We start from the raw sequence: 24,822 nt of genomic DNA, 5'->3' as shown, positions 1-24,822 counted from the left end.
CCTACCCTTGAAAAGGTCTGCCTGTGCTCTTTCAAAAAATGGATGCTTGCTGTTCCTCACCACATTGGCTTTCCCGATTTACACTAAGTGCGTCTGTTCAGGCCGTGAGCATAAAACTCCTGTGTACCATGGCTCAGTGTCTGGCTTGTGGTATTGCTTGTTTTGTAAAACACTACAAAAAATGTGTGCTTTCCTAACTGCAAGAGTCGGGGGGGGGGGAAGGTAGCGGAGCATTGCTTTTCTTAAAATTCATGGAAGCCATTGCCGTTCCAAGCCAACCATGTCCAACACATATCTTTTTTTCAGTCATTTTCCCTCTTTTTCCCCAATCTATGGCATTTTCCCCTACCTAGTTGTTGCCTGACCTACGCAAATCACCCCTTCCTAAACTTGGAATTTTGTCTACTTTTCAGAAATATATGCCTTTCTGTCCTCCAATTCGGCTTTCCTACCCTTTTCTCCCATTCCGTCCATGCATGTCCAATTGGCAAAAATGGCCAAAATCGCCTACCTCTCAAAAAACGCTTGCTAACCACATCAAAATATTTTTTTTTTGTTTCCACTTAACCTGTCTTGAAAACCATTTGTTCCTAGCTCTTACAAGGAAAAAAACACAGGCTCCTTTGTACATCATTTTATTGCCATTTTTTGAAAAAACACAACATTTTCGCACTTTTTGCTTATTTTCTCTCACCGTCCTACAGCAACCTAGTATTCCTGGATGGCATTACGACCGCCTACATGTGGGAAAAAAAAGCCCAATTTGGCTGAGATATCTCATGTAACAAAAAAGTTACAAGCCATTGAATGGCCACATACCGAAATCACCAAAAAAGGCCCTGGCACTTGGGGGAAATACCCATGGCAGTTAAAGGGTTAAGCATGGAGGTTTTTAAGTGTTGGAATTGCACCAAGTAGCTAAGAGGAGATCCTTGGCACGAAAAGACAGAAAACAAAATAGCCATTGACAAAAAACTACATTTCCCATGACACCTAGAGTCAGCAGTAGTTCATAAGTCTAGCTGACACGAACACTGCAAACGAGGCGAAAAGCAGGACAACGTGATTAAAAGCATGGGGGCTTTTAAGTGTTGGAATTGCACCAAGTAGCTAAGTGGAGATCCTTGGCACTAACAGATACAAAAATGAAATAGCCATTGCAAAAAACTACATTTCCCTTGACACCTAGAGTCAGGAGTAGTTCATAAGCCTAGCTAGAACGAACACCGCAAACAAGGCGAAAAACAGGACAAAGTGATGTAGAAGTCAAACTTTTAGAAGTAGGAATCAGTGGCATTACTTAAGAGAACAAATGACCTAGATTCATAGCAATACAAAACACGGAATGACCCGCGATCACGTGACCATTGTGTACATAAAAAGGAGCTTTTCAAAAATTGTGGCAGCACCAGAGACAGCAGAGCAGTGCCTGTCGAACTTGAACGCTTGGTAAGAGCAACTGAAGTTAAATATAGCGGGACTGGGCAAGGCTATAAGAATAATGGATACATATAGAACTGGTGCTATAATTATATGCAGAATCCAGGCATTCACATCATAGAAACAACGTGTTTCTCCCTTGTCTATAGTCAGTGGGAAGCACAGCGAGAAGGCAGTAGCCTGGCTTATCCATAAACACGCACGCGGGCGGGGAGATGAAAAGAACTGGAGAATAGGAAATTACAGACCCTGGAAGATACAGGTACACACCATGTAAGCAGTGGTGAGACAAAAAGGATATTCCTATATAAAAAATAAATACAAAACAAATATATGAATGTTTTACAGATACCTGAATTACACGTTTGGGAAAACACACATAAGATCATCTGTACAAAAGAGAAGACAGGTGAGAAATCCTCCCTGATACGCAACCATATGTGGTATTAATTCACATACACTAGATTAAAACAAACAAACACCCACATCCCCTTTTCTCTTTCTCTTCCCCTTTAGGGCATGTGACAAGAATGCCACGGCCTACAGAAAATTGGGGAAAAGGATCCACAATCTATAAATGTGGCCACACAGGACAAGAATAGTCACCATTCTTGTTGTTGTTTTTCTGCTCTGCTATTCTGTTATTAATAATTGAGACCAGTAACGCTAAAATCAGTATATGTCCTGAAGAAAGCGGGAAGTAATGAGATACCGCTGAAACCGGTAGACAACAGATCCAGGAGTGATGACCTAGATCCCGTGTTCGATACAAACGGAAATGGTAGACACAGTACAGACATTGGGCCTCATTACGACCCTGGCGGAAGACCATGGTGCTATTAGCACCATGGTCCATGCCGGTAAATTACCGACTCCGCCATGGAGAAAGGGGGAATTACCACCCCATTACAAGGTTGGCGGGCGGTAATTCCCCCTTCCTCCATGGCCCTTCCCCATTCCCATTTTTGCCCCATAGGGCTCAATGGGAATGGGAAAGGCGCTAAGTACGGTGCCGCAAATTGCGGCACCGTAATTAGCACCATGGTCCCTTTGCGGATCCCTACTTTAACGGCTGGTCTACACCAGCCGTTAAGGTCGGGTCCCGCAAAGGGACCTCGTAATTAGGCGCTAATAGGTTAACAGCGCCGCTGCCTTTTACGGCGCTGTTAACCCATTAGTGCCTGGGTCGTAATGAGGCCCCTAGTAGCATCTTTTTAAGATAAGCAGCCCCAACAAGATTGGTAGCTGTTTTTTAGTTTTAGAAATTCCTTGATTAGTAAAATCAAGGCTTTGAGTACTGTAAGCCACACAGATCCAAGGAGAACACAATAAAGTAAAAATATCTACCTTGATGATGTGTGCAACATTTTAGCAGACAGGAAAGTAGTGAGCAAGGATAGGGATAGAGTTCACCTCCTTTTGTGTACCCTTGGCAGGTGTAATATTAGTAACCACCAGGGCCAAGCACCTTACCTGCAGAGAAGGCTAATTAGTGAATATAGGGACATTTAGTTAGACATAGGGACTCAGACCATAGAATTAAGTAATTCGAATAAATTGTTTCTGTCTAAATGGTGTTAAATAGTGTTCTCAACACCACACATATACATATTAAATGTAAAGCAGATAGTACAGGCTTATTGTGGACTCATGGTACAGAGAGGGGGAGCCAGGGGACCCAGAGATATTTCAATATGGGACTAATATTGCCATCCCCTGGATGCCAGGCATTGCAGGAAAAATGTGGCGAGTTCCAAATAAATATTTGTTCATGCCAGAGACACCATTGGATGAGCCAGAAGGAACGATAGTGTCCATAGAAATTGAGGCAGTGTTGGCAAGAGAGGATTGAATTTCAGTAAATGCAATGGATAACACAGGGAGGGCATGGAGAGCAATAATTGCAGTTGCAGATAGGTGCAGGCTGACAACAGTGACAGATGACACATTATTTGGAGAAGAGAGACTGGAATTGGAGATGATGTTTGAAATGAGTGTAACATTTTAGTTACAGATCCAATAAAGAGAGGTGTCCCCCTCATTTTGGGAGGAGGACATGGCCAAGGTACCAGATAGCTTTTGGACCACAAGTCATTATGACGTGGGGTGCATCAAGAGCATAGGAGGGGGTGAATATTAAACTGAAACCAGAAGCACTTTTGCAAAGAGTAAAACAGTATCCCCTAAACTAGGAGGCAGATGGGGACATTACTGAGACAATCAACTCCCTCATCGAGAGAGGCATTTTGGTACCATCAGAATCTCCATGCAGCACAGCAGTGTACACCATGTGCATGGCCAACGGGGAGTTACAGCATTTTATTCAGGATTTATGCCCTCTTAACCACATTGTAGAAGCAGAGTATCCTCTAGCAGCAAATCAGCAACAATTATGTGTGGCATGCCAGCAGAAGCCACATGTTTCATGGTCATTGATCTAAAGAATGCATTATTTTCAGTGCCACTACACCCAGACTCACAGGAGCTAACCAGCTTTACTTACCAAAACCAGAAGTAGAAATATATTAATTTGCCACAAGGAGTACTGCATGCCACCATCCATCTTTAAAAGAGTGATACAGATGGATCTGAGCAACAAAGAGACAGGAAGCCCAGCTTTGCAATATGTAGACACCGTAGCAGTGAGACAGAAGAACAGTGCAGAGATGACTCAGTGCAGGGGTACAAGTTGGACAAGGTAAACTACAGTACTGTCGAAGGAGGTCCTGTGCATTGGACAGATAATATCTATTGACGGCCGACACATTGCCCCAAAGAGAGCAGAGACAATACGTAACACACCCCAGCCCAAGAATGTAAGGTAAATGCAGCAGTTCCTGGGGTTGTGCATTTATTGCAGAGCATGTGTCTTTGACTACACCACATACACAAGACCACTATTGGGTACACTGAAAGAAGCACAAAGAGGATCAAAGACACTGACATGGACCACACAGACATGATTGAGGCCTTCCAAGAACTGAATCCATAAGTACAGCTCCAGTGTTAGAGACCCCATATTAAAAAACAAGGATTTTGTTCTTATTTTCACACACTGACAACATAGTGATGAAGGTGGTTCTGAAGACAAGCATGTTCTATCTGCCAATTTCTGTACTACAGTGGACAACTTGACAAAGTGATAAAAGGGCATTATACATGTAAAAAAATAATTGACTGCAGCAGCCTTTGAAGTGGAAAAGTCATCAGCAGTGACAATGGGGTGCACCACCACATTGTATGTGGAGCATGCCCTCTTTGTGATACTGCATGAGCCAAATAACACACTGATCACACAGAGCGCATCTGGGTATGAGGTGATACTATCAAATGTAGGACTGAAGATAGAAAGATGCATGACTGCAAACCCAGCACCATTCTTGGCAGACACTCTCATTGTAGGAGACTATGCACATGACTGCACAAAGAACATAGAGATGTTTAGTGAGACATGGAAGGTGGAGGAAGAGGCACTTGAATGGGGAGACGTACTGCACATTGCCGTTTCGCCAACAACTGACCAAACTGAAGGGATCAAAAATACTGGGACTGCAGTGGTTGTGAGTGCACGGCTACCATCCATTATTCAGTACAGGCAGCAGAACTAGTGCCTATCATATTAGCACTGGAACACAGTGTAGAGAGATATGTGACAATTTATTCTGATTCCACTTACGTAACATCAACAGTACATTCAGAACTGGTGCGATGGCTCAGGAGAGGATGCAGAAGAGGAGATGGAACCCTGGTGCAGCATGCATTTTTATTGAGCAAACTAATTGAGGTGATTGCATATCCAAAACAGGTAGCACTAGTAAAGTGGCAGGCCCACACAAGAGGGGAAGACCCTATCTCAAAGGGAACGAAGCAGCAGATAATGAGGCAAAGTGTGAAGCGTACTTTGGACAAGTGTGGGAGCTGGAGGAGAGACCAAAAGCTCAGGGACATCTGAGGAACATGGTGATGAGGGAAGGTTACAATGCACTACTAGAGACACAGATTACGGAACTGCAGGGAGCTGTACCCCAGGAAGAGAAGGAGCTATGGATAAAGAGAGGATGTTCCATGTCTCCAACTAATGCCTTATGGTGACAAAACAACTCAGGGAAAGTGGTTATGCCACTGGCATTGCTGAAGACAGCACTAGCACAATTGCATTATCCAACACACACAGGGAAGGGGGTCATTGCTACATGCGTTGGAGGGACGCGGTTTTGGCCAAATTTGAATTAACATGTAGCTGATTTTATAAGCAGTTGCTTGACATTCCAACAGTTTACAGCAAGGCATACTTTGAGAGTTGTGAGAGGAGCCATGCCAAGACCCATAGGCCCATTTTTGCATCTCCACATGGACTGTATGGACATGTTCCATGTTTGACAAGGTTACCGCTAGATGATAGTGGTTGTCTGCCCGTTCTCTAGATGGATAGAGGCTGGGCCCTGTTCTGACGCTGATGCCTTCAGAGCTGCCACATTTCTGGTCAGGGGTGTTTTCCCGAGATGGCGCGTGTGTGAGGTCCTGTGGTCTGACAATGGCCCTCACTTTGCAAACAAACTTTTTCAGCACATCACAACCTTGCTAGGCATCAAGCACAAATTTGCCTGTGTTTATGACCCACAAGCAAATGAGAAGTGTGAACGCCTGAATGGACTCCTCTTACTTTCATTTTTCTACTTCTGGATGCAGCTAAAGGCATCTGCAGCATTTAGTAGAAGAATCGCTCATTTACCATATTTTCGGCAAAAAACGAGTGGCATCCACCATTGTGCACCATGAGGACCCCTGCACACTCCAAAATGGCCGCCCATGTCTCCTGCACCCTCCTCATCCATTGTTTGTGACCAGAATCTTCGTGATTGGTAGCTAACACCAATAACTAGCCAATCACCTCTCGCTGGCAGGCGAGCGCCGGCCCACGAACAAAGGCACAGGAAATAAGGCAGCTGACTGAGCTGACTGAGCGTGCCGCGCTGCGGGCTGCTCCAGGTCATAGCTCTTCTGTTGTGCCTCTGCCTAATCTTCTCTCCCAGGACTGCTGCGAATATGGTGAGACACCCCGCTATCTATATGAAAAGTTTAATTTCGTAACACCCAACCAGGAGCCCCCCCCACCTATACCGGCAGTTCGCTTCATAATAATGCAGCCTGCCAGTACACTCACACCACCCCACCTACTTCCAGTAACCCATTTATGTCCCGCGTGATGTACGGATGGTTTACATTGACAATTTACCCATGTATACTGCCACTCTAAACGTTATATTGCACGATTTAGCCTATACTCCTTGTCTTATCACTGTATTGTTACACTTATTTAGGTTACTGCTAAATCTAATATCTTGATGCACATTAGCATTTAGTCTGCCTGTAAACCTCTAGGCAAGCACTGCCATTGTTGCCACATTCAGCACACAGGTGCTCAGTCGCTTCTTGGCTATTGTGATATTTGCAAGCACTGCCATTGTTGCTACATTCAGCACACAGGTGCTCAGTCGCTTCTTGACTATTGTGATATTTGCAAGCGCTGCCGTGGTTGCCAAATTCAGCACACAGGTGCTCAATCGCTTTTTGACTAATTGTGATGTTAGTAAGCACTGCCTTTGCTATCACTTTTCATCACAAAACTGTTTAGCACCGTAGCTCATTGGAATCCTGTTTAAGCAAATGCCCCCATCATTGCCCAGATCGGCACCCTTAGCTTGCCCAATTAAGTAGCAGTAGCCTTCGGCATTACTACGCGCCCAGACACGGTCCATAGGTGAGACCCTCCAGATACACTATAACTAGCCGGTACCCATCCCCCCTCCTAACCAAACCATGTAAGGCTGGTTACTAATCACAATGTTTTCTTTCTGTGTCGTACCGTATGACACACCCTGCACAGGCTCCCATTTCAGTATCCATGATAATGGCCTCTCTAGAGCAGCTTGTCCCCGTCATCACCCCATCCCATGCCCTACGCATTTCTTGCCCCGTATTAAAGCCTTCCCCTATCTTCATCATCTGATCAATGGTCTAATAGACCACAAAGGCATCCAAAAGCCACAAAGAGCCAACACACCCCACTTAGTACCCATAATGACTGCTCCGGTCCTCAGTGCACTTAGACGCACCAGACTCAGATCACGGACCCTCACAACTTCCTGTTCTCTAAGTAGGGACCTCCTCAAAGTTAAGCAATCCAAACAAATCCCACTAATAGGTCCCATAGGAACCCAAAGACTCAGATCCAGATTCACCAACCCTCTTAGAACAAATGCCTTCACCAGTTCTGCCAACATAGGAAGCGTACCTCCATTAATGACCCAATCTAAACACCCCAAAAGACCCACCGCAACCAAACAACAATCCACCACCACTGAGACCACTAACACTCACCCACCTCCCCTAGCCCAAGAGCCCCCTCCACCTATATACCTCAAAGCAGCCCTCATTAATGCGCAGTCCATACCTGCTCACGCCACAGAAATTCATTACTTTATTACTGAGCAACAACTTGATTTACTTATAGTGATGGAAATTTGGCTCCACCAAGCTTCCGGGCCCTCGCTCTCTATTGCCATTCCTCTAGGCTATACCATTCTGAGGATGGACAGAACGAAATCAGTAGGTGGGGGAGTAGCTATTATAGCTAAAGCCCATCTCAAAATAAGAACCTGCCCTATTGAGAACCCAGATGGCTACGAAGTCCTGCTAGCTAAACTAGCTACGAACCATAAGACTACTATAAACATAATAACCATCTATAGAGCACCTAACACCAAATCTCAACCAGAACTAGACATACCACTATTGCTAACGCCACTCATTAAACCTAACACAAAATGTCTACTCCTAGGGGATCTGAATCTAGGTTTTAATGACCCCGAAGACTACAAAGCAGAAGCACTATACAGTGCACTCAAAGACATGGCATTCACACAATTTGTTAACGCCCCTACCCACACAAAAGGGAGATTACTAGATTGGATACTGCCATTCAACACTATAGTCTCCGTACCCTGGTCAGACCATCATAGTATAAACTTCACTATCCTATGCAACAATCCAGACCTACCGAAAACGGTCATTGAAGAATCTTATGCAACAAGAAACATCTGTAAACTTACAGCAGAAAACCTCAACCCCCTATTAGCCATCTCCCTTAACAACATTATGATTACTGCTAAAGAACCCTGTGCCCTGGCGGACCATTACCATAACTGTCTCACCAGCACAATTGATACCCTAGCACCTTGCATTAATAAAACCAAACGTAAGGACAAAAAGTCCTCTTTCTGGTTCAATGAGGAATTAGTCTCTCTTAGACGGATTGAAAGATTGCTCGAACACCGGCTAAAGAAAACCCACACCCTTGGAAGCGTACAACTCCGCAAACAAAATCTACAAATCAGCCATCATATACCCATAAAGCAGATGCCAGAATCAGTAATGCATCCTCTGACAGCAAAGAGTTATTTACCATACTCAAGGAGTTGGAGAATCCGATCCCCATAATCAACCCAGTCCAACCAAGCAAAGACTGGTGTACCACCATCCAAGATGCCTTGGCATCAAAATCAAGCTACTACAAAACAAAATCATATCCAGAAGAAACCTCCTGTCTGATAAACACTCCACGGCTGACCAAATCACCACAAATATAGAAAATACCACCCTCCCCCCTTCAACTTCACACCAGTCTCCCAGGATATAGTACTTAATACAATATCCAAACTTAAAGCTTCCAACTGCAAAGGAGATAACTTTCCAGCACACCTAATTAAACTCTGCGCCCCCATACTCACACCTATAATCACTAACTTTGTGAACGCCTCTTTTTGCACCAATCAGGTCCCAGTCAGCATTAAAGCGGCATGGGTCACCCCTCTACTAAAAAAGCCCACTCTAGACCCACTAGTGCCCACGAACTTCCAGCCCATAACGACTGTCCCATTCTTACTTAAAATCATCAACAAAATAGCCTATAACCAAATACAAAGCCACCTCTAACAAAAATAACCTGCTAGGTGCCAGACAATCAGGCTTTAGACCCAACCACAGCACCGAGACAGCCCTCCTGGGTCTGAAAATCCAACTGGACTCTATTAGAGATTCAGGCAAATTAGCCACCCTACTGCTACTGGACCTATCAGCAGCATTCGACTTGGTAGACCATGACAAACTATGTTACACTCTAAAAAAAGATTTTAATTTCTCCAGCAACTCCACAAAATGGATCAAATCCTTTCTAACGGACCGTACATCCAGAGTTGCCATCGGAAATTTTGTAGCGGACCCCATAATAGTACCCATAGGAGTCCCCCAGGGATCCTGCCTCTCCCCCACCCTATACAATATATATACTAAACTCCTATTTTCGGCCCTAGACGATATGGGTGTCATCTACACCAACTTTGCAGATGACACCCAGATCCTCATTACCATTACAGGCGACTACACCCAAGACACCGTCACCATCAACAAAGTATACTCTATAATCCAAAATTGGATGGCCCTCAACAGCCTCTGCCTTAACGATGAGAAAACGGTGGTCCTCATTGTGGACTCCCAAAAAAGAATAAGCACCCTCCACCCGGACTACTCTCACATTAACATTGATGGTACACTGATCCCAGTACTCAAAGAAGTCAAAAAAGCTTGGTGTCTACATAGATGCATATACTGTTTAGCAGACCTCAAAAGTTCTTTGCATCAATAATACCAGGAATACAGACATAACAAAACACCAAATAGTTACAGGTCACTCGTTGGGAGCTGATGGTAACAATCAATTCTACAGTCAATGGGTTCAACGTCATAAAAGAAGAGCGAAGCGCAATAAGGTTGGTGGCGCTCCAGAATAGATATGTTCTGGATCTCCTCACAGCTATGGAAGGAGGAGTTTGAGCAAAGATAGGGAGTTCCTGTTGCACATTCATGCCAGCTAACGACGAAAATAACAGGACTCTCTCAGATGCAGTTGTAAAATAGGCACAGATGCATGCGAAGATGGAAGATGAAGCAGGTGGAACATGGAAGGGCAAGTGCTGGTTGGCATACATATGGTCATGGATGCCATCATGGCGGTCAAATGGACTGAAGGTGATAGCTGGAGCACTCGTGCTTGGAGTAGCATCAGTGTGAGGGATCAAGATCTGCAAGGCACGATTCAAGAAAACAGCAGAAGAGGCCATTGGAATGCAGATCCTGAATGATGTGAACATAGGAGGAACAAGAGATGAGATTGTTGCAGAACGAGACAAACTGAGAGTGAAGTCTGCACAGTGTGAACTATTTCCGGCAGGAAAAATAAAGCTGGACAATCCACACGACAAACGTTCTATGAAGGGATGTGGGATTGGTGTAACCCCGAAGGAGTATGCGCTTACATGCACTGGACATTTGATGACCCCACACATTTTATGGACACCTCGGAGGAATAACAAAGATCTGGAAGCCCAGAGCACAAGGGCAGCCATATGAGAATGTGGTGGACATGTCTACCAGAGGGGGGACTGAAAAGAAATGGACAAATTCACCCCTTCCTCCCCTCCTATAAGGTACATAATACGGAAGAAGAACAGGAGATTTTGTGAACCCCCATGCTATATCGGACCTATTCTGAGCGCTCCAATAATCGATAAGTATGTGAGAGGCACCCACTCAGCCAACCCTGCAGACCAGGTGTGGCACAATCCTTACCCAGAGTGGATGAAGAGCCTCAGGCTGCAACTAAAGAGACATCAATTGACAGTATTGACTAAAGTGCAGAGAAGCCAAAGCCACTGACATCATTAGCGACACCACAACATAGCAGCGTTAGACAGGAAGCACACGTGCCATCTGCACATCGGAACACAAACACACACTCGAATACACAAAGAACATGGGTATACAGTTCTATAAGTTAGAGGCCGGATACATATACATACTGTCATTGCTTGTATTATGTTGTCATTAGCTTAACACAGCAATGCAGAAACCGCAAGAAGCAAGAGAACCTGAATAAAGCTTGCAGATGCTTATGTGCAATTAACCTTATGGAACTGCAGGAGCACCTATGGGACATGACAGTCCAGTGTGACTAAGATATGGAGTCTGGGTGGTGGGGATGTCCCAATCCTTCACTAGCTGCACTTTGGCCTGGATAGGCTGTTTCTTACTGCCACCTACTTTTTGACCTAAGTAAGTAACAGTACCCTGCACTTTCTTGCACTTGGATTCGTTGATAGTGAAGCCATCCTCCCACACGACTTGAGGCACCTGTTCCAGATTGGATAAATTGACTTCCCAGGTGTTGCTGAATACCACCATGTCGTCCAGGTAGGCAACGCTGAACTCTTCCAACCCAATTAGGACCTGGTTCACCATTCTCTGAATGTGGCAGCAGCTTTCTTCAATCTGAAAGGCATAACCGTGAACTGGTAGTGCCCATTCGGGGTGGAGCATGCAGACCACTCTTTTGCATGCCTAATCAGGCTGACCTGCGAGTACCCTGCCTTGTGGACAAGGGTACTCATAAGTTGGCAGCACTGAACCAGATAATGAGTTAAACTTTCTGAGGGATGGGGTGTGCGTGTGTCTTCACCACAGAGTTGAACCCCCAATAATCCTGCTACTGGACCTTTTAGGGGCCAGAGTCCACTGGACTAGGCCAGGGGTGGTGGGACAGCTTGATCACCCCCAAGGTAAACATCTTGAAGACTAGTTCCTTGATGATGAGCTTGTTGGGCATCTGGTGAATCCTACCCCAGAGTCACTGGGCACAGCCTTGTGAACTGATTCAGCAGCTCCTGGCAGTACTGCCTCTTCTGTTTATTGAGGTCTGGAGAGATTTCAACTCCATCAAGAGACCCGTCAGTAGGCTATGCATGCGACAAGTAGGAAGAGGATCAGTCTCCTCCTTGGTCTCGTCATCCACAACCAGAGCCATCACTAAGTCATCCCGGCTGTAATTTGGTTTGAGTCGGTTGACATGGAAGACCTAATGGATCTACTTTGGGGTCTTAGTGTCAATGAGGTAGTTAACTTCACTGATATTTTACAGCACCAGATAGGGCCAAGTCCACTTTTGATGCAAGGCACTGGGCTTGAAGGCCTCTGTGATCCAGACCATGTGGCCTGGCATGTACTTCATCATGGTTGTCTTCTGGCCTTGGCAGTGCTTCAGGAGCACATGGCTGGTCTTCAGGTTCTGGGTGCTCTGTTCCCTGTACTTAGCCATCTTGGATCAAAGACCAAGCACATACTCTACTATGTTGTGGGAAGGAGTTTGTGGATTGCCCTCCCATCCTTCCTGCACCAGACGTACCAAACCCATAATGGAATGGCCAAGCAGGGTATGAAGGGACTGAGCCCAACACCGTTCTCTGGCACCTGCCCGTAAGAGAACAGGAGGCATGGCAGGAGAACATCTCACTTTCTTCTCAGAGGCTTCTCCAAGCCACCTTTCATGCCCTTCAGGGTCTAGATGAACCACTCAACATGCCTGTTGGTTTGTAGGTGAAACGCTGAGGAGAACTTGTAGGTTACTCCACATTCATCACACATTTCCATTATATACAGCGATATGAAATTGAATCCCCTGTCAGAAATGAATTCTTTAGGGAATGGTATGCAAGAGAATATCCTGATGAGAGCCTTCATGACCACAGGGGCTTTAATGCTCCTCAGGGGGACAGCCTCAAGGTACGGGGAGGCATGATCTACCATGACCAAGATAAACCTGTTTCCTGAGGAGTATTGAGGATCCAAAGTACCCACAATGTCCATACCGATCGTCTCAAAAGGCTGCCCACCGATGGGTATCAGATTCATGGGGGCTTTGGTGGCACAGCCAGCCTTCCCAGATGCTTGGCAAGAGTAGCAGGAATGGACACATTCTTTTATCTTTGACCCCATCTGATGCAAATATAAATAGGCCATCTAAGTCATTCCTAGCTGACCAGCCAACCGAATGTTGTGAGTCAAGTCCAAAAGGAACCTTCTGTGGCTCTGGGGAACCACCAAACGGCAGCTGGTCCCCACCTCAGAAGTATTGGGCACACTGCACAGGAGACCGTTCTCCCAATTCACCTTGAACCTCACCTGTTCTTCACCCTGTGCCTGCTTCTATGCCTATTCAAGCAGATGTGCCAAAGTTGGAAATTCACACTGTGCCTGAGAAATGTCAGCCTGTCTTGAGCCCCCAGCTAAAGACAAGTCACTTAGCTCGGGGAGACTCTAGAGGTCTGAAACTGCTGTGACCTCCACATCAGCCTGAAGGCAACCATGAGGTCACTGAGTAGTGTCCATTAGACCCTTTCCAGCAGGAGCAGGTGTTGCTGTGGACTCTGGATCCACACTTGGTAGAGCCAATATATATATATATATATATATATATATATATATATACAGTCCTTTATTTTTCATATATCCATGGACAGGAGGGTAGCCGAAAATGCAAAGCAAATGGCAACACGTTTCACCCTTGCAGGCTTCGTCGGGTCTAACATAATAGAGAAAGGACTTGAGTATTTATGTGGTGAAAAGGTATGTAGTCCTGATTTTATGTTGTGTTGGAGAAAGCTACTGCCTTTTCGTGCCACATAATCACCATCTTGGAACATAGTGCAAAGAGACATCAATGTATTTGACAAACATGCATTTCATGGTTGCTAAAAAGCACATTAGAATATAATGCATAGAAATACCAGGTTTTTTCTAATAAGCATTTGTTAATTTAAAAGAAAGGCATATTGTAATGTGGCATAATATTCTAAAGTGACATAATATTTTATTTTATTTTAAATTTTATTTTAAATGGGGAACAGTGGTCCATCCCGATTTAAATAGTAGAGAACATATAAAAATCATTTATAAATGCCTCTTGGTAAATGCAAAAGGCTATCCAATATGAAACCCTACGAATATTTGCCGCATTATGAGTATTTGTATCATAGCAACTAAGAAGGGAGAAAATAGGAAAGCATTCACTTTTTATATATATATATTTATATATATATATATTCAGTGAAAAAAACTTTGTTAAAGGGACGTTATGTTTCCAAGTAAATCCAAGTAAAACCGAAAAACCCTTGAAATTCACCAGTTATGGTAAGCTAAGCAACCATAACTCGCGCCACCACGGTACACTGCTAAGACTAACACCTAGGATATCACAAATGTCATTGATGACATCACTGATGACATCACGTGCCCATTTACTTTTCATGAAAAGTCTGTACAACGGATTCTTATAGTAATGTTGATAAAAACGTTTGAAGAATTATTGGACACTATCCGGGTCCCTGAACATTTAAAAAGTGCTTTTGGAGCAATCCAAGGTTTTTTCCAGTAAAGGTTCATCATTGCACATGTCCCAGACATGTCTCTGGCGATCTACATACTTTTTGGAACTTTTTGAGCCCTTTCTTGGTGTTTGACGTGTCCGCGGAGAGCATGGGTGTTCGCGGAGTGTTCACCTGCACCCCTATAAAAGGCCACACACCAGAGCTCATCCTCATTCTGTCTTTATACTACTACAGATTGATCTGCTTTTGCTGCTCTTGCTGCTTTTGCTTCAGCTAACCTGATGGCATCCATGGCTGCTGCTGGTGCTACTGCTGTCTCAGCACCACCCCACCCTCCCCACTACCACCATCTGCCCAAGTGCCTGCAGAGGGGAACAGGCATGAGGATGCAGAGGAGAGAGATGAAGAGGATGAAGAGGATGAGATAGTGGAAGTCTCTACTACTAGCACTCATCGTGAGCCTTGAGTGTGGCGGATATTTACCACTGTTGATGGACTGTGAAAAGCTTGTGCAAACAAAGTGATCTGCACTCAGTGCTGCATGGTGCTGAGTCGTGGCAAGCCTGGTTCGTATAGCTATGGTACGAAATCAATGAAGCGACACCTAAGGTCGTTCCACAGTGGGGCTATTCATAAGGTTGTACCTTGCGATAAACGTAGTAGGTTGAGTTTCCCTGCAGCATCCTCTGTTTCCGCTCCTGCTACCACAAGAGACACTCCTGTGGGACAGCGAATCCCTCCAGCTGCCTCGCAGGCCATTCATGATGCTGTTGACCCTTACTTTTCGAGGGTCACAATATTGTGCATGTACTGCAACGCAGTACTCTGTAGGGGGAAGAACCTTCGAGTGCTTTCGAGACTGCGGTCAAGGAGCATGAGAAGGACTGCTACCTACCGGAATAAGGCCCACCCTACATCTTGCTCTCTCAACCTGCCCTTTCTTATCCCTGTGGTTGGTGTCCCTTCCTTACCCTCCTTTCCCCTTCTTTCCTTGTGTGTCGTATTTAAACAACCAAAAAATATATAAAACAACAAAAAAAAAACAAAAAAGGCTCTTTTCAGAGCCGCCTTTCATAGTTTAAAAATAGAAGTGACAAATAAATAGTGCAGGGCCCTGTGCATTTCTTTTTTAAGTCCGAGGACAGTCCGTAGACATTTAATTTTTTGGGGGGTACTACCCTATCAGAACCATTGCACTTTTCTCTGGGGGGAAGTGGTGGCTCTGAAAAGAGCCTTTTTGTAGTATTTTTTTGTGTTTCAAAAACTTCAAATGGTCAACACCTATTGCAAAATGGATTGCTCTAATTCCAAAAAAGGTCACAATGTATTTTGTATATTTTGCAGAAAAATGTGATTGATGGCATAAGTAAGATGTACTCCATCTCTGTGAAAAATGAGTGTACTACGAAACATAATGTTTTCATGCTGAAAAGAGGACATAACAACATTTCTCAAAAAGGCACGGACAGCCTTGTTAACATTGTGCCTTGTTTATTCCATTTGTGGACCAAATGAAAAAGACTGCAGCCACATTTGTCTTTGCGCAATTCAGGAAAAAATTACTCTGGAGTTTGGATACATGTCCATGACTTTCCCAAGTCCTTCTTTCATTGCAAATTGCTAAGAGATTCCAGATACATGTCCTAGACTGTTCGTTCCATAATGAATAATAATAACAATGTCTGGATGACGCTATGTCACCAAAGTAGCACAGAGAGGTACCAAATCCAGCCACTTCATTCCACGCACTCCATCCCAGTGAACTTCCATATGAGGGAATCCAAGATGTACAGCCACTCCACAGCGATCTGCATGCAGCTCCAACCAATTTATCCACAATTCTCCCAAAATCCAAACAATTGCTTTTTCAAACACACAGCCATAGCTATCTGCTCTCCTCTCAGGAAAAAGATTTTCTGACAAACTCTCTCCTTATACAAAACCACACAGACACCTTATTGACCAATCTCTTGCTCTACTCAATCTCATTTGCATGCCTCTGAACCCCAAAATCCCTGTATGTAATATGCGATATCCACAGACAACCGCAACGTCTGCGGACAAATCGAAACATTTGAGACTGTGGAATGCACATTTAAATAGTGTGCCCCATTTCCCCTTTGAGGTTGGCTCTGAAAAGAGCCTTTTCTTGTTTGTTTTTTAAGATGCTTAAGAAACACCTTTTATTTTGTACTTTTTTGTTTTTATTTCCTTATTTTCCTCCAAACATCTTCATATTAGCTTCTCCAAAGCAATCCTTATGTTACAAAAGAGCATGGCAGTTCCCATAAAAGATAAAGACATGCCATCTTCTTTAAAATAAACAACATTACTAGAATCAATGTTCTCATTATTATAAAAGAACATGCCAGCTCTAAGCATGAAAGCAAACATGCCTCGGTTGATTGCATACCTAGCAATATTTTGCTGAGGACAAAAAACAGAACTATTGACCCATATTGCCCTAGGTACTAAACCAGAAAAAATTACTTTGGCATTTGGAAGTTCCTTCATTACTGCCTGAACCAAGTGTTCTAGATCCTCCAACAAAGTAGAGGCACTGACATAACCCAAATGCAAAGCACCACAGTGCAAAACAACTACATGTGGACTGTTCACCCTGCCCATATCTCTACAAACCTGTACAAAATTCCATGCACATTGAAATCAGGCACAGTGCTCCACACCACCTCCACTCCTTTAACATCAAAATTGTTTGCCACATTTCTGCATTAAGCATACAGCTTCAAACCATGCACAAATATATCTCCAACCACCAATACCCTGACTTTCTCCACCTCTGCCATCTTCACTACACACAACCTCTTTCAACACAAACCACAACCTCAACACCTGATTGGCTGATCACTACAGTCCTATTTCCATGCCAGATATGTTGAGAAGTCCTGTATGTGGTACGCGCTGTCCGCGGTCAGCTACGGTGTCCACGGAGCATGTAACACTGGGGCAGCCCTTCTCCCCTTTCCACTTCACTCTCTGCACCATTCCCTCATTGGCTACTGTTAAGCAGTCACACAACCATCCACCAATCACATCCAAGAACTCTACATCTAACTTCATCATGACCGATCAGCACTTTAGATGTACTATTGATCACTCTCAGTACAATTGGGCTGTGACTGCAAAGGACCTACAGCAATAACTACTATGAAACTCCCCAATATTTCTGCTTGAAGATTCATGCACATCCACATGCATGAACACAGACTACAGGCATGATTATATTCTACACAGTACATGTACAGCTCTTCTATGAATGCATTTAAACAGAGTAACTGCCACTTACCTTGTATAAACTGCAAAATGAACTTACTGTCATTTCTCCCATCTGCTATGATCAAGTGCCACTTGAAACCTATCTGCTCTCCAAATTTTTGTTTACACACACAGCTTTCTAAAAAAGTGTCATTTCATATTAAAAGATGGGAGAAATGACAGTATAATTATGGAAAACAACTTTCTATTGTGTTATAAAATCACACACAGCCAGGATGAGTACATGCATCTTCATTCATGCACACAGACAGACAATATCCTTAGAAAGGATCCCAGCTAAACAACACCACTGCCTCTACATCAAATCCTTTGCTTTATTTCCCACACCTTCAAAATTGTATACATGGCATGCTTTTCTGTACAATGTCTGCCATTTACCCTGTAAAAATAGCAAAACATGCATATGATTATTTCTTCTATCTCCTAACATCCAATAACATAGCCTTAAAAAGCCAAGTGTGCTCTATATGTTTACTGTTATACTCATGTGTAAAACATGTTCAACTAACAGATTCTAAGTAAAATATACAGGATGCACATAGGCAAAGGGAAGTGCATGTGCATACTATGCTCAGTCATCAGAAAACACTACTACTACAAAAACAAAAAAAATCAATGTCTACTGTTAGCCAAGATTTCATAATTGTATGTCATTTTCCCTCATGTGTCAACCCCCAAACTGTTTGCTGCTGTTTAAACATACCTGACTGACTTTGCCAGAGAAGCAGAGCCCTCAGCTGCACTCCTCTGGGCTTTCGTTCACTTTTTATGGGGAAAATGACATGCCCTAAAACAGTCAGTACTGGGAGACTTTGTGTCCCTTAGTCCTTTCCTCATGTTGCAGCTTTTGTGCAACATGTAACAAGTGTGCAATGCATTTTACAATACAGCACACTTTGGTCTCTAGTCATTTCCAAAGGCCCTAGAAACTCTCGCTGGACTTTTTCTGAACTGTGCAGATGTGTGATGGACAGGACTGGTGGCAGCTATTGTGTTCTTATATGTTTAACCCTTTCTTTCCATGCTAACCGTGTTAACCGCGTTTGGCAAGAATAGGTGGCCTGGCTCCAAAATGGCCATGCCACGAGGTTCTTTGTCCTGTTCTTTGCCCCTTCACCTTCCCCAGGTTGAGTCGACCCGGGCCAGTCCTTATTTGGTGTAGCACTTTCCCGGGAAACCCAATGCTTTCACAGGATTCTGCATGCCTTGTGTGTGTGCCTCCAGGATGGGAGCTGGGATGTCTGTTCCAAATACACGTCCTGGGTGCCAGAGAGTCTGGAGTGTCCTGAATGCCTGGGACCACTGTGGTCCATGATTGGTCCACGTATGGAGTGAGTGTTTGTGAGCAGATCTCCCATTGGGTCCTCTCTGTTTTGGCGCAAAGGGAACTTTGGATAAGAGGAGGCTGAATACACCACTACCATGTTGATCTCCCGAGTACACACCGAACAAAGGAAAGGAGCCAAGTATCCTGCAACAAGAAGCCGAGTCGAGGAACCGTTGGTGACCCACTGGAAGGTTTTGCACCCAGAGCCCGCTGTCGTCCCATGAGACCCCTCTGCATCTGATCATCCAAGAAGGTCTGTGAAGACGTTTTGACCCATTGGAATAGTGGGACTAACTACTCTCGGCACGTTTATCAAACCCTGCAAGTAAGCCTTCTCGGAAGTCTCCCTGGGCCAACCAGTTGGCTGACCAGCTTATGCAGGACCTTTGCTCTGTCACCGCCGCCATTTCAAGGAGGCCCTCGAATCTTGGTATACTGCAAAGAGTATTCACGGTTACCATGTTGCCCTGCAACGACATGAGCAAGTTCACTGCCTTTGTGACCCTCTTGCCGAGACATCCTTTTTTCTGCATTTGAACCTGCCAGAGTAGTGGATCGCACTGGCGAAGTCTGGGTCTGATTGCATCGGGGATCGGTGAGTACTCCATATCCCAACCGTGGCCCCTAGCACAAGAGCCCATTTTTACGCACGAGTGGTCCTTGCGTGTCCCTATCATTTCCACCCCTATTGCGAGATAGCAACCCCATCCTGCACTCTCAAACTGCCTCTGCCCCCAGTGGAGGCCCTTCTTGAATAGTGGGAACTTGTTCTGCATCGCCACATCCAGCTTCCAGAGCTGCTAGAGACACTGGAAGAGACCCTATCCTGCCCATTGGCACAAGCACGTGCATCTGCATAGCATGTACATTTGAGCACAAGGATCCTCTCTTCGTAGGGCTTGGGCTGCCTCTTAGTTAGGTGTATTATTGATGTGGAACTGAGCCTAAAGACTATTTGCACTGCCTGTTTTCTTCCCCTCTAGGTTGTCGACATACTTCGTGCATTTAACCTTTAGAACCCCTTGGTCTTGTATATATATTGTATTGATTGTGATGTGTGGGTTTATATAGTGTTACTGTTATTCTTTTACTATGTTACAAAGGCCTTGTAATAAATGTGTCTATATTTTCAATATAACACCTGTCTGGAGAGTTTTGTAATTGCCCTTGCTCTGTGTGTTCATTGAGGTCCTTCAGTCACCCTCACCCCTCCTGAGACTTCGACTTGACCGCCGCCATCGCTACCCTGATTGGTCTGGCTTGTCCAGAGGTTACCCTGTTCCAAGAAACTAGGCTGGCCTTCTGAACCTCTGCCCTCCAGGTCAGAGTTCAGAAATCCATCTTAACATCTACATCACCAAAAGTGCAATAAACACACATATTCACTGACTTCTTTCTTTTACAATTGCAGTGAAGACCACTCTGCTGTAAAGCAGCAGCGTCTGACGTACAAACATGAACTTAGAAGAAACCTACTCTTTCCATACAAAGAAGTAAGTACAATACTACCATAATGTTGTAACTGTTACTCAAACACCCTAGCATTTTAGTATTGTAGAACAAACATGTGTATTAACCCTCTACCATTAGATTTAGTATTAGTGCTTCCCCTCACCAGCAACATACTTTATATTGTCATCTGAAGCCCAGTACAGTAACACACAAATACAAGAATAGCCTTCCCAACTTAATATAGCAGCCCATTGCACAATCGCACACCTCCACAAACATCCTTACCATCATACTCAGACACTCATGGCACAAAGCACACATACACTAAACAACAGCCCAACCCACACTTTCTTTTTTCTCCAACAGGCCACAATGAATGCCTACCAAACAGCAACTCCATAGAAAGCAACGCAGAACTAGAGCAAATCAAAATAAGTGTCCAAAATAAGCATCTATCTCTAGCAGATTTTGTACAAAAAGTTCTAACAAAGCAGCTAATACAGTCATTTAGCGAAACAAAACAAGCTTCCAGTACAGAAACTTTGCCTCCTCTATCAAAATGCAAAACGAAACAGAAAGTGATTAACAAGACTTCAGCTACCACTACTGCTAACAGTGCACCTATAAATCTTGATGTAGTGGCAAGTAACCATACCAAAAATAATATTTTACAAAAAATGTTCTGCCACAGAGTCCTTCAGAACCTTATAAAAACAGGAGAGAAATCATGCACAACCCTTAAAACCTACCGTAGAAAATTAATCCTAGAAACTCTCATAGACAGTGCAATCCTTCTCAAAAGTTATTTATTTTAGTTTTAAACAGAATGAAACCACTAACAAAACTAACTGCTAAACTACAAAAAAGACTTCTCAATAAATGGAATAACAACAAAAATAGCTTCTTAAACATCTATGGAGGTGAATTGAGTCACACCACGAGCACAGAACCATATTTTAATGAAGAAGCATATACACAAAAGCAAACAAACCCAATTGCCATACATAGCAGTGGACGAGGGTATGAAAAACGTAATAAAACCATTATGGAACAAGAAACTCTGCTCATAAAAATATCCCCAGAAAACTCAGTATCACCTCTCCATTCCACTGAACCAAAACGTTCAGTCTACAAATGGCCATGCACATCAATGTGTAGCATTGCCAAAAAATCTTTCAAATCTTTACGCCAGTTCCTCAATCAGTATGTAAAAAGCAAAGACAAATTCAAAATAAAACTACTACAAAATATGGATGCCTGTCCAGTGAGCAAATACACAGGACTGCAAGGACTTCCATTAGCCTGCATTTTAGGACCTATTTGCAAAAACACCTTCCATCATATCAAAATGATATCAACACATCATCCAACTATAGGAAATCTGGTCCATAAACTTCACTATGCTAAAAGTCCTGCTTTAGCACTAGAAAATTTATATAACAATCTTCTACATGGTAGAGACAAACAACTACTCGAACAAATAGAGTATATCCAGAGAAAATTTTTTACTTACAAAATGCAATAGCTTTAAACCAAGCTAGAAACTACTGTACAAATAGCAACCTTCTATTACACGCATACAAAAAAGAAATACTAAAGTTTAAAACTACATCCGCTGAAGTACCAAACCATGTGCGTGTGCGTTGCTGCAGAACTTTCTCTACCTTATAGCAGAAAACAAATATGAACTAGCTGATCCCTTAATAATTTGCAGTTACTCCACTGCAAAACTTGACAACAACCAAACTCCTTCACGTGTTATCACAAATAACTTGGAATTATTCCCAAAACCCCTGCAAAAACTCAATTTATATGAAAACATCATAATTCAAACAGTGCTCCCATTTCAAGCAATCATTCGCCGTCAACCAAAAACAGCAAAATTACCTCCCTCTGAATTAGTGAAAGGCATTTGTGGCAAAGTAGTTTATTTACTATTAGATCTTAAAGAAAATGTACACACTCTGGGAGTGTAATGTCCAATAGATCAATCTTTAATTGTCTTAGTAAATGGCCTACCTACAAAAGACAAAAAAAATTGGCAACAACTTGTGGACTTACATAAAGTTAGACAAGCCCTGCAATATCTTAAAAACAACAATGAATACTACAAAGCAATTAATATTGAAGAAAAAATGAGAGAAACCATTGAAATAGTTCAAGAGTCACCAAAAACTGGTCAATTTCAACTTCTAAATCATGCTACAAAATCCAACATTTTAGACCATTATACAATTCATCCTTTACACTCTAAAGACACTATATATGATGCACTGGAAACGTATCAAATGCGACAAGCCAAAGGATCTCCAATCAGCATATGGGAAAAAAGTATAGAAGCACAGGCCTTTCCTCTACTCTTTCCTACTGGAAAAGGACGATGGTATGATCATAGACCCACAGAGATAAGAGCATTAGAATATCACTCTTTACGAATGTATTCTGACGATCCCAGATTCAGACAAAATGTGGAATACATATTCCACCTTCTCTTTGAAAGTGAACTAGCAACTCTATGCTACGGAGTTGCACAAACATTGAAATCAGGTATCCATTTTCAAAATATGTCAGCTACGTAATTATTACAAAAAGTTCAAGAAAAAGATGAGGTTTTACAGTCAAGTATCACAAATCTTTTAGCAAACTTGCGTGGTACAAAAGAATACTGGTTCCGACATCATGGAGATGTATGCTGTATGATAAGAAACCTTGGCCCACCCACTTGGTTTGTTCCATTAAGTTGTGCAGAATATGCATGGGAAGATTTACATGATTTCCTATGCATAGCAAACAAAAACAAATAAATATACATATAAAAACACCAGGATAACTCTGCTCTCTAGATCCTGTAAATATATCAAGATATTCCCATAATCGCTTCATTGCTATGCTACACTTTATTTATAATAAGCTTTTCCTACCCTTGGAGAAGGTTAAAAAGAATACCAAGCCAGAAGAGCACCACACATACACATGCTATTATGGATTAAAGATGCTCCTAAATTTGTTCAGGACAGTGCTGCCACTGTTTTGCAGTTCATCCAAAAATATTCACTTGTGAAATCCCTTCACAAACAACACATAGTGACCTTCATGCACACATTTTACAATTTCAAAGACACAAATGTGGGCAATATTGTTCTCACAAATATAAAAAACAAAGGGAAATACTATACCAAATGCCGCTTTAGTTTCCCTAGACCAGTTTCAACAACAGGTCAAGTAAACAACTTCATGTCATCAGTTAGACATAGTGTCAAAGGTAAATCACCTAAGAACATAAATCACATAAAACAAACAGAAGAATCAAAATACATCAATGATTACAATGCAATCATTGCTCTCCTATGGAATGCAAACATAGATGTGCAGTACATTGTAGACAATTCCACTGCAGTTGCACAATATGTCACAGCCTACTTAACCAAAGGAGAGAAAACAGAGCTTCAGGACCTCTGGGATGATATATCATCTGACAAAACACTATCACAGAAATTGTACAGTTTAGGCATAAAAATGCTCTCTCATAGAGAATGTGGCTGCTATGAAGCTGCAGGCCGTTTAACCAGTACTGCCTTGTATGGAAAATCTGACAATATAGTATGGCTAAGTCTTGGTCCTGCTAAATCTAGAAAAAGAGTTCTCAAATCATATGAGGACATAGAAACAATAGCCAAAATTGATCCCAACAGCCAAGACATTTTGAAAAACAATTTACTAGACACATACTACCCAAACAGGAGCACCGCTTTGGAAAACATGTGTCTCTACCACATATCCCAAAACTTTGCATATGAAAATAATATTAAACCAGATGAAAAGAAAGGTAGATACAGAGTAGCAAATTGTGAAGGCAGCTTAGTGAAAGTTACCAAACACAGCTTAATCATACCAAATTGCCATTCAACATTCCTCAACATAAAGAACTGTATTACATGCCCCTGCTACAACTTTTTGATTTAATGGGTCAATCACACTGTTTCGCCTGTGGTATTGGGTTGTAGAGATGGCTAAAGATGGTAGGTACAA

The sequence above is a fragment of the Ambystoma mexicanum genome, chromosome 3q (genome assembly GCF_040938575.1).
Source record: "Ambystoma mexicanum isolate Mex_15411 chromosome 3q, UKY_AmexF1_1, whole genome shotgun sequence".
NCBI lineage: Eukaryota > Metazoa > Chordata > Amphibia > Caudata > Ambystomatidae > Ambystoma > Ambystoma mexicanum.
This window is presented reverse-complemented; position numbering follows the sequence as displayed.